This window comes from Pinus tabuliformis, chromosome 5_1, assembly GCF_031772625.1.
Source record: "Pinus tabuliformis cultivar Carrire ecotype Pingquan chromosome 5_1, CPIR1, whole genome shotgun sequence".
In the NCBI taxonomy this organism is placed as follows: Eukaryota; Viridiplantae; Streptophyta; class Pinopsida; order Pinales; family Pinaceae; genus Pinus; species Pinus tabuliformis.
The window spans coordinates 426,671,730-426,684,349 of record NC_142305.1 but is presented as its reverse complement, the minus strand read 5'-3'; the positions used below and the strand labels follow the sequence as shown (position 1 = coordinate 426,684,349).

General features: G+C 36.4%; 1 protein-coding gene across 3 annotated transcripts in view; it reads left to right on the top strand.

The window, feature by feature from the left end:
- Positions 1-12,620, top strand: part of LOC149165316 (Amidase family protein) — a 191,627-nt gene that overhangs the window by 146,539 nt on the left and 32,468 nt on the right. The window lies entirely within an intron of this gene.

The following is a 12,620-nucleotide window of genomic DNA, read 5'->3' as shown; positions in this document are numbered from 1 at the left end:
GAGTGATACGGATTCGTAGATTGATTGAGATGTCTGTTCTTGTGATTCAAATGTAGTTAAAGAGTTCTTTTGGTCTCCCTTATCATGTGTGTGGCTAGATTATGATTTACATCAAGTTCCGATGTTGTTGAGTTGGTTACAAAATCTTCACTTGGAATTTCTTTCGTCTCAACATCTAAGTGTGTTTTTTCTTATTCACTGGATCAATATTCATTCCATTTTCTTCAACTTGGACTGAAACGACTAGAGACTTCGATACTACTTCTTGAAGTTGTTCTAACTTGTCATTTAGTGACTTCTTGTCACGTTTAAGCTTCTTTATTTGTGTAAGGAGGTTTTGGTTATGATTCCTTAGGCGTAAAACCTCTTCGCTTTCTGGATTGTTGATTTTATTCTTAGTAGCCTCATCATCTTTTAAACTTTTGATTTGTTCTAATAATGTTTGATTAAGGTTCTTTAAACGTAAATTTTCTTCTTCTTGTTCCAACAAGTGCTTCTTGAGTTCCTTCTTTATGGCCTTAGCTTTCTTGACTTGTTCGAGTAGTTTTTCATTGTGTTCTCTGAGGCGCGAAATTTCTTTGTCTTTACTGGAGATGACTTCTTCAAGCTCTTTCTGCTTCTTTGGTATAGTTTTTTTATTATCTTGAAACATTAATTCTGAAATATCCTTAAAGTCTTCTGATGAAGGCTTTATCGGTTTTGACTTCATTGTCACATCCTGGAAGGTGGTCATCTTCCTCTTGTAAGGAAACATCAAAATCTTTTTTTCTAAGTTTAACATGAATGTACCCAATTCTTTTAACCAAGGTTGACCCAAAATGATGTCAATTTTTGGGTTAAACATAGTTACGACATGGAATTGAGAGGTGCATTCATAGTGGTCAATTATTACTTGTAAGTCATTAATTTCATATTCTTTTTTGCCAAAAATATCTTTTCTTTCTCCTATGTTTGACTCTGGAATTAATAGTTGATTTGCCAGATTAACATTGATGTAATTTTCCTCATGACTTGTGCTGATAGTGATATTAATCTCCTTCCCTTGGGTATTCCCTTTTAATGTAATTAATCTACAATCTGCAATTGGAATACTTTTATAGGAAAATTTTCCTTCCTTTCCTTTTGAATTAGACTCCATTCTTTTATCTTCGATGATTGATCTTGGTAAAAGTTTATATATTTTGAGTGTGAGCGACCCACTTCTTCAAGCTATAATAAGGTCCCTCTTTTTAAATGAACCCACTTTTAATTTTTTTATAACTCCTTTTTTATAATATATCACTTTAACAACTAAAATCTTAACTAAATAATAATCACTTTGTAATTATGTGGAGATATAATAATCACCTTATAATTAGTCCTTTACACTTTTTTTCACTTCACAATTTTATAAACTACTTGCTTTAGTCTTTTTATTAAAATCTCTAGAATAATCCCTTGTCCCCCTTAGTAATAATTAATTCTTTATATATATATTTTTTAAATGGTATAATCAAATTAATTGATTATATAGTCATAATTATATAATATAATTATAACGTATATAATAAACTACATATATAACTTCATATATATATATATATATATATATATATAATGTAATTCAAAGAATTTTAACCAACGAGTATGAACCTTGGTGGAGACAGACGTGACCGTTGACTGAAAGAAAGCAACGAGGAACCGGGACGGTGTCAGCTGTCGGGCTTAGAGTCGTCGGACAATGGAGAGCGGACCAATGGTCGGGATAACAAGGTGGTCGGATGGAATAACTAGATGCAATGGTCGAGGGAAAACTCGACAGGGGACAAAACCAGTGTGGGACACAATGGAAGCCACGTGGTCGTGACATTTGGGACAAGGGTGGTGGTCAACACATGAAGCGGATAGTAGTCCAGAAGGATGAATGGTAGCGGGAACCATGGGAGCACGATGCAGAGGGGATTTTGCCGGCGGTAGTGCAATGGAACTGGAAGACAAAGACAAGATATAATGAAGGATTCAGACCTGCATCCGTATCACTCAGGATACAATGAAGGATTCAGACCTAAAGCAAAAAAGAGAAGAAGTAGTAGTGACAATAAAGTTGTATTTCTTGAGGACAAATTTCTCTATGGTTTGTCTCTGTGCAAGAAAGAACAAAATTTCAAGTGGTTCATCTCAATGCAAGAAGGTGAATCTCTGTGGAATTTCTTTGTAGTAGATACTCTGTGAATAAGGGTGAAGTTTGTGGATAGAATTTGAGTTTCTCTGTGATAATTCTTGAAGATCAAACTGTTAGTTTTTGGTAGCATCGGAAGTGCTCTAGCCTTGCCAATTGGTGGAGAGGCTAAGGCACATGAGTTCTATAGAACCCATAAATTGTTTGGTGAAATTCCACTCGGATTGTATTTTATTAAAATAATTAATATTTTTAATGGATTTCCTAAGTCTAAACTTAGGGAAATTAAAATTTTGATGGGTATTAATTAAAATATGGGTGAGAATGATCTAGAAGGTGGATCAAGTCATGTTTTAATCTTAGCCGTTGATTAAAGACTTAATCTCGGACGTTGAAGACTCAACAGGAAAAGTATAAAATGGAGGCTCGGGGTTCATTTGAAAACACACACATAGAGATTGAGGAAATCGATTTTCTGAGGTGAGAAGTTCTTAGGAGGAAAATCAATTGGGGAGATCTTGTAGCTGAGGGGCAGTGAGAATCCGAGAGGACTTTCCAGAGAATATAGACAGAGAGCCAGAGCGAGATTGCAGAGGCAACACAGTAGCTGGGAGAGCTGACGCAGAAAAGCTGCCTATCATGCAAAATCCAGAATTGTCGGAACAACCGAAACTGCTGGAACAACGAGGAGAGCTGACGCATGGCTGACGTAGACCCTGAAAGGCTGACGCATGGCCTACGCAGGGCCATCGCAGAAATAGCTGGGGTTGCCAGTCGTGCCAGATCAGCCAGAGTTTTGCCGGGTGAAGTGAGGTAAAACTCACTCAGATTTTTTGCCAGTATTTTCTCTGTAAAGGATTGCTAGATGAGAATCCTAGATTTGTATTTAGATATTTCTCCTGCATAATAATAAACCCTCAAAACTGTTGCACCGGTTTTCCCGCATTGGGTTTTTCCAGGGACTATTGTGTCCAAAAATAAGTGTGTCCTATATCTTGTTCTTTGCTCTAGTTTCTGTTTCATGAGATCAAATATTTAATTAATGTGGGTTGCAGAAGTAATTTGCTTCAGTATTCAGAATAATAACTTGGTTAATGTATATTAAAAATCAGGTAGGTGAAGTAGATTCAGATTTGCTGCAATAGGGGTTCCTTCTAGTATATGATTTTTCACACAAACCTTAGACTTGTAGCAAATTTGTGCACCTTGGACTTGTGGTGTTGATATTTTGGATCTGTGACTTATGGAAGACTTGTGCTAAGACTCTTCAGGAGTTTCAGACTTGTACACTTCGACCCTTGCATAAGACTGTGGCATCAATTCTAATATGTGCTTGAACTGTGGCATGTACCTGAAACATTTGAGGAAGAATCTCTGAAAGCTCAGATTTGTAATAAAGACCTATGACTATGGCATACTAATTTTCATCTCTTAATGACTCGGACCTATAGCAAGCATAACCTACGAACTTGCGGGAGACCAAAGCTCGGAAAAGTGCAGACTTAGTTGGATAATTTCAGACCTGTAGTGTCACATTACAAGAACTTCTAGACTTGAAGCAGGTAATTGGAGGAAGTCAAGACAATGGTAAGACATGTGGATGAGTGATTAACGAGGATGGTGTTGGATACACGTTTAGTGATAGAAGCGTAGGTCAAGTGGGGAATCAACTGCGGAATATGGGGGAGTCAATGGACGCCGAGGGGCTAAATCGGAAAATTAATGGAAGGTAAGGTTAGGGCATGTAATGGGGAAATGAAGGGCAATGGCGGTGGAGTTGTTGGAATGATGTGCACAAGGATAATGGCAAGGAGCGGAAACAACATTGCGTTAGGGGTGTAATGTTAATTTGTACCTGGCTACAATTAAAGCACAAGTGGTAATCAAAAGGGAAGGTAAGTGTGATTTTCTTTGTTTCTTTTCCTTTCTTCTCTTTTTTTACATATATATATATATATATATTTTTTTTTTTTTTTAATTTGTTTTTCTAATTTGTTTCTATAAATTCGTTCTTTTTTCTACTGTTTTTTTTCAATGATTTTTTACTTTCTATTCTCTTTAATATATGTATTCCTTTAATTTTATTTTCTTTTCCCCTTTTCTTTTCAATTTTTCTAACTTTCTATATATATATATATATATACTTTTATCTTTTATCTTTTCAATATTTCTGACTTTCTATTGTTTTTTATGGCCAAGGGCCAATTGGCGAAAAATGGAGAAACTCCAAGCTCTATGTAGAGAAATGTTTTAATAGAGACGACAACAATGTTGACGAATTTCAATGGCCAAAGGCCTAGATCAAACTGGCTCTGTGCAGCGGTTGAGCGGCCAGAGGATCGAACAGCTCTGATACCAATGAACAAGGTTTATATGCTCAGAGGAATGCTTTGATACCAATGTAACGAACAAAGTTTGTTCTTCAAGTTAAATACTCCAGAAGACTTGAAATATAAAGATCTCCATTGCAAATACACGAATATATATTAAAATGTAAGAATAAGAATGATGATACAATTAAGAGTGAGGGGCTTGCTTATATACCAAGTAGGGGTCCCTTTATGAACGGTCATGTCTCCTTAGACATGCCTCTTTGTTTAACTAATTATTACTTATTTACATATTATTATGTTTATTATTTATTATCTATATTATTACTTTTACATAATTATATTCATAACATCCGTGGCATTGCAGTGCCTAAACTTCTTCATAGATGAAGTGGTTTGAGATCTGCCATGTACCTCTTTGGTTATATGTAAATATGAATACCTCCCTAGTTAAGAGGGAGTGTTGGAAAATGTAACTAGGTTCAGTCTTCATTAATGTACTTGAAGTCAAAATGTAATTTATTTGTCAAAAGAAAGTGAAAGAATTTTATTATTAAATTGAATTGACTTATTAAAGCATGGGTTTCATGCTTGGGTCAATTATAGGTCAAGCCTCCATTGTAGGCTTTAGGTTAATTGTCAAAGTCATTTATTGTTTGACTCCTCCATCAAGTCATCCTCTTCAACAAAGTCTTCAAGACTGCCTCTTCAAGTCGACCTCAAAAGAATAATTATCAAGTGAAGATCATGTCGGCCTAAATACAACGACACACCTATTCATATACTCATGTCGGCTCATTTCTAGATGGAAAACCACTATATATACCCAGTTGAGATTTTCGCATTTCATTAACTTAGAACTCGCATTTCAGAGAAGTTTCGGTGATCATAGAAATTCGGACAAGGTATTTCAGGGATAAGGTTTCGGTGTATGTACAGGAACCCGGATAGGGTTTAGGGATCATAGTTCGGTGCTCCAACAAGTTTAGGGTTATTACAGTCCAATGCTCCAACAAGTTCAGGGTTGCCACAATTTAGTGCTTCCACATTTCGGTGATGTATCTCAGTGCCATCACATTGCTACTACAGTTCGGTCCCACTACAGTGATGAAGTTTTCGTTGACACCACAGTGAGAAGGTTTCACAGTAAAAAGATCTCAGTGGTATTGCAGTAATGAAGTTTTTGGTGTAGCAAGTATTCAGTGCTATCACAATGATATGAACCTCATTATGCAAACATAGTGAAAGGAGGATGACTTGATGGTGGTAGTCTCAAATCTAGATTGTAAGGGTCTTGGTCATCTCATCTTTTGAATCTATTGAAGGAAGAATTTGTGACGGGGTTTTCCCCTAGAGGGGGGTTTTGCCCTGGCAGCATGCCTATATCTTGTGTTCTCTTCTTTTGTTGTTTGGCATTAATCTTGATGATAAGAAAATATAACTAAGAAATCTAATACTAATAATGAAAACATCACAAATTAATGTCATAATAAGGGAAATCGTTTAAACCAATGTGGAAAAAGTCAAAGTCGGGATTAAATCGGCAAAGGTCCAGAAGTTGAAAAAGTCGTTAAAGTCGGGAGTTTTTTGAAAAAGTCGGCAAAATTAAAAAAATACAAAAATATTCATTTTTTAAAAAATCCGGACTTTTTCAATAAAATCCCGACTTTTTCAATAAAATCACGATTTAAAAAGAATTAAATTAAAAAATTGTTAAAGAAACTACCTCATTCACGATTTTTTGAAAAAAGTCCCGATTTAATCCCGACTTTTTCAACTGGGGAAAAATCAGCAAAAAATCGGCCGATTTAATCGGCCAACGAAAAAAATCGCATTTTGGGGATTTAATCTCGATTTTTTCCCAACTTTTTCCACACTGGACTTTAAACTGCCAACTCCTAGGATTTCCCAACAGGTGGAAGGTTCAAAGTCAATGAGATTAGTCATCAATGGTGCATATCTAGAATACCTCTTCGGTCTCTTGCTTTCCCTAAAGGTGCCACATGGTGTTGCATGTCCTTCTGCTTCCTGCAAAGTCGATTTAAGCCAAGCTAGCCTTTTCCTGATTTCAGGAACAACAACTGGGTCCATTGGATCGCCATGCCCTTCTAGCTTTTCTCGATGATTTATGGAATGTTTTGAAGGATTGGATTGACCTGAACTCTCTTACTTGGGAACTTCACGATCTTCATCATCATCAAAGCCCCTGGGAGCTTCTTTAGACTTCCAATAGGAAACATTCTCATCAAAAGTCATGTCCCTTTTGACTTGAACCTGTCGTTGTCCTATCAAGAAAGCCTATTTGTTGGGAAAAATATTGAGAGGGGGGGTGAATCAGTATTTTCAAATCAATAACTTTTTCATTTCATATTTAGATTTCTATATGTGACTTTATTGGAAGGAACCCACGTGTGTACGCGACTGTTCTAAAGACAACTAGCGTACATCCAATAAACTTATGATTCAGTTAATTCATCATATGTTGGTTTTTAGCCAATGCATTAGTACTTTATTAAACATTAGATAAATAGTAACCATGTGCTGTAAGAACAAAATAAACCATCACACATAAGCAACACACATGAACACTAGGATTTAAGGTGGAAACCCAATGCAGGAAAAAACCACCTGTTGCTGTTGTCTCTGTCTTTTTTTTAATATGAAGAAAAATCTTCTTACAATGTTGTATTGGTGCAGACTCATACTAGTACGTAGGGACCCACCTACAGAAGGCTACAACCTTCACTTGTTCTCCAGCTCCTACTGGAAGGGAGCTCCAACCCCCTGATCTGATCACCAACTATTACTGGCAGGAAGCTTCGAATTCCTCACTGAAGGCTCCAACCCTCAGCAACCTCTATGGACCATGTTTCATAAATTTTCACACTGGATCCATTATCAACACTTAAGCTCAATAATCAAACTATAACTCATGACTGAAACACAATCATCAATCTCTGACACAACTGAATCAATCAATCACTGAAACCCAATCAACTGAAACTTAATCAAAACTCAACCAATCAACTGGAACTTCATACTGCATATCACATAAACCATATTTTGCTACTGCAAATCCTGATCATCCATCTGTCAAAATGTATACACCACTTCACTTAAGACAACCTGCGTGCATACGCGCTTTTCTGTAGAGAAACCCGCGTACAGATCTTAATATACTAAAAACTGAAAACTGATCACCGCAATTCTGAAAAGAACACTGAATCATACTTAGATCTACTGCAACACTCTGAACCAATCACAAAACTGTCTTTGATATTCAATCACAATCAACAAGTAATCTTAACATTCTTCAATCAATCAATAACCTAATTCAACTTCATCATTCAATTAGTTCTACTTCTGACATTATCACTTAACCCAGATCAACATGAGGACATTATTGACAGACAACAGAGAAGCAACAACACTAATCCGGTTGATCAATCATTTATAAACAGAAACCCTTACTTTGTATACACGACTTTGAAGAAGCGAACCTGTGTGTATACGCACTTTTCCCGAGACCAACCAGCGTATAGATCTGCAAATTTTGACCTAAAATTGTGTAGCTCTTCAGAACTTCAGAAAGGCCCAGATCATAATATTCAGAGATAAAAACATGCATTAGTACTGAGATCTAGTCAATCCATGAGTAGATCATACAATGAAAAGTCATTTCAGGTCTCATGATCCTGATCCATCATTGTATTCATTGGTGCATAATTATTTCAGATCTATTGGATCTCATTCATCATCAAACTCTCAGGTGCATACTTAGTTTAGATCAAGCAAAGCATCAAAAACCCATAACATGCATATTTGCTTTTGATCTAACTCTTCAAAAGATTTCCATCACTTGCACACTTAGCACTTCGATCTTTACCTCTTTATATAGTTTAGCCCTTATCCAATAGCATGGGTCAAAACTACATTAGTCCCTGTGGTAATATTTGACATGATCAATATCCGTTGTCACGGTCATTACTATGGGCCAATACCATGGTAAGGACCCTTGGTATTTAGAATACCATGGTGTAAAAACCATACACTACTTTTCTTCACTAAACTCGCGTGCATACGTGACTTGGCTTAACAAAACCCACGTATAGTTCTTGAACTTCCAACTTTATCATTCCTCTGAACTGATTCCTTTGAATTGCCATGCATTCTGTCACATCTGTAAACACATCCTGTTTATACCTTTAACAAGTAGATTTTCATCAAGAGACAACTTATCAAGTAGGATTCCATTCATCAAATAGGTTGTCATCAAGGACAACTCATCAAGTAGGTTTCCATCAAGGACAACACCTAATTCATAATGCCAACAATCTCCCCGTATCAAACTTCTGATTTTGATCTGTAAACTTTTGACCTGTCATTATGGTATTCTGTTCTATCATTCTGTCACCTATGAACTGACCTGTGGATTCATCTAGTTACCATATACTTGTTCTGTTACAAGTGAGTTGCCGTCAAGGACAACACATGCATCATAATGCCAACAATCTCCCCCTTTGGACTTGCTGGAAATCACTTGGTGTTTGGTCACCACAACTAGTAAATAACATCAAGCCAAGCACCAAACTTTTCAAAACATCAAGCTATTCTCCAAACACCAAGCTACTCTCCCCCTTTGACATCAAGGGAAAAGGGCTGACCAATGTTAAATGAAGACTTCCATATCTGAACTACTGAATATGAATACTGACCATGCTCCCCCTAAGCACATGCTGAATTCTCTGATCATGCTCCCCCTGAGCACATGCCGAAATCTCTGACGGATGTAAAATGAAGTACATGACTCTATGACTCAACTAAGTATGACCTTCCTATCACCAAGGACCCATACTTACATCAATCACCCAACCAAGTGGGGATACATATTTGACTCAACCACCCAACCAAGTGGGATTACATTTTTGACACAACCACCCAACCAAGTGGGATTACATATTTGACATGATCTCAAAAGTCCATACATGACTAAATATGACAATTATTACATCATAGGTCTTTACATGACCTTTACATCAAATGATATACATGATATTTATAACAAAGACCAAAGACAAGAACATGATAGTTATCAACAACTATCATACACCATATATGATCTGCACCATAAGCATCTGTCAGCAGCATCAAGAACAACAACTTGTATATGTTCATCATCAATTTGCAAGAAAATACAATGTAGCTTTAATATCATCAACCTGTGACTAAGTATGTCGCATATATATTTTCATATATATCTGCTATCAACTTCATCCTCTTGACCTTATCAAGATCAACTTGCTCTTTTTCTTTGGTAGAAAAAGCCTTTATCTATGTTCATAAAAAACATAGCCTTTCATGAATCAACTAAGCATATGCCATATCTCCAAGCAGTAATGCCTATTTCTTCACAAAACTATTCACATCATATCATATACATGTGAAAGCACCATAGTCATCATCCATGACCACAACATCATCATCAAATCATCGTAGCAAGAACTGCATGTTCTTTCCTCAATATATCAAACATGTATCATCACTAGGGAGTTTTCTAACATCCCACATCTGATAAGCATCAACCATGATAATCAACATATGTGAGAACCAAGCCTATCATCATAAAGTAAGAAGTATACATCATTCCTTATCATCATCATTATGTGACTAAGTAAGCCATGTCTCCAAATAACCATGTCTTCAAATAGCTATGTCTTCATGAAACCTGCAATAACACCATTCTCTTGGCCAATTTTCTTCATACAAGAAGATCTTTTATACCAACATCATTACCAATGTGCAATTTAAGTAATCATCCATGTGATCCTTATCTGTAATGTATCCATCATAGAGATAGCAATATGTATCTAGCTTCTCATCAATGTGAAAAGCAAACCATGAGCTCATAGTTATTTGTCAAACTTTCTTGATACCATCAAGAGCAACAATCCAAACAATATACCATGTGAAAGCCAACAACTATAGGAATCCTGATTCATAACTGCACCATATGAAATTTATGCATCTTTGAAGTCATGATGACAACAACATAAAAGTAATGAGTGACACTTATCATCATCAAATAATGAAGTTGTGTACTCAAGCTTTGTTTTTCTCCTTGAACTTATGAAGATTACCATGTAAGTAACATAACATATGTACTATATGCATCAAAAGAATCATCCATAAATCTGATCAGTAGCATCAAAACAACTATGTGGCTCAAGCAATATATAAGTATCATCTGTGATTTCATCATAGGCAACCCATGACCGCAGCATAGCATGATGCATCATTTAAACACTTCAGCAACATAAGCATCATCACCATTGATAAGCATCATTACGTACCAAGGACTTCTAAAGCAAACATAATGTCAACAATGCATTATTAGAAGCATAGCAGATGCTCCTCTTGAACCTGTGCCAACTGTTCACTGTCAGATCTGATCATTGCATATATCAGTAAGAATCATCAAGGCATCATCAACCAGTTATACATCAAGTTATCAACAATTTATGAGGGCCAAAAATAGTAGGTCATTTGTGCTTTGTTTAGGGTAGATTGGTCATCATAGTTGTTGATACCAAGCCCTAGTTGTTGTCTTGTATCAGGGATGATTGTAAGGGCCATGGTACGGGAGCCCTAAGATTGTTGTATTAAAGATTTGTAATATAACAAGTGTTGGGTTAAAATTTGTCTTGTGTACTAGTTGATTCACTGTTGTGTATTTTCCGCTGTGCAAAGTAGAAGTGTTGTGGCATTTGAGTGTGTTTGTGATTGTGATTTTAGACTTAAACCAAATTCTTGAGTGCCATGGAAAAATGAATGTAGATATCTTAGCAAAGAAACTTACTAGCAAACACACAATTAGCAATGTTATCCATTATGACTTGTACAACACTCTATAGACCTATCTCTCGTTGAACTCATCCAACAACTCACATGAATAATGCCGCATCTTTAACGTGTAGATGCATTGATAGATTGAATAAATATTTTCCCCTTGGGACAATTATCCAAGAAATTAAGAAGGGCCCTTCTCTTCCTGTAGGTCCAGTTGTATAATATTGCAGTGTATCCAATGACTTCCCATGATTGGTTAAGCTCCTCCAAGCTACAAGAGCAATTGAATTTTTTTATTTTGAAAGATAAGCCCTCTCAACTTGTTATTGGTAGGTGCCTTGTACCTTGGGCGAACAACATCGTCATCATTGCACATAAATTGGTAGAACAGGTTGTTCTTGGCAATTTTGAAATGAATGTCACTCCATAGAAAACAACTACCCACAGTCCTTTCTTTTTCTTGCTTTTACTTTATTTTATAGAGTGACCTAACAGGAGGTTGTGTGTCAATTATGGTTCTTGGAACAAAAGAAGTTGAGCTTGGTGAGGGCATTGTGGAAGGTGAGGCCAAGGAGAAGTTCTCACTTCCCCCTGCCCCTGAAATGTTTGAGGCTGCCCTGGATCTTGCAATTCCTGTTGCAATCTCAAGTCTCAAAGCTTCCTTCTCTTCTTTCTTTTTCCCCATTTCTTGAAGTTATTAAATGGCAATATGAATGATTTATGGAGTTGAGTTTTGATAAATGCCACTTCGTGCTGCAGAATTTGTGTAAGATGGTATTTCGACCTGCTGATTCCCCCTGTCATTTTCTTCCTACCCAACTTGCAAGACAGATTTTGCTGATTATGAGGCTCATTGGGCTCACCATATTCCCACAATGGATCCAAAGCCTTTGGCATTTTCATATGTAAAAGTTTAAACCTGGGAAAGAAAAAAGAATGGAAATCAACACACAAGGGTACTGGAAAAAAAAGAACATACCTAAATAAATGATAGATCTTCCGTTAAAAATCAACAAGAGGAAAATCTAATGGACATTGCAAAACCTGTCCAAAATATCAAAAAACAGACAGAAGCCATGTTGCACATACCTGCAAATATCATAATGGTTGATGAGAATCAATCCCCCACTCTACAATAAATGGTTGATGGAAATTGAAGACACTCTATTTCTACTTGTTAGCTCGATGGAAAATGTTGGATACCTCTATTTCTTTCAGACCCTTTCAACTTATTTTCAGAATGAGTTAAAAGAAATTAAAATTCCGGCTTTGTTTTGGACCTGTGC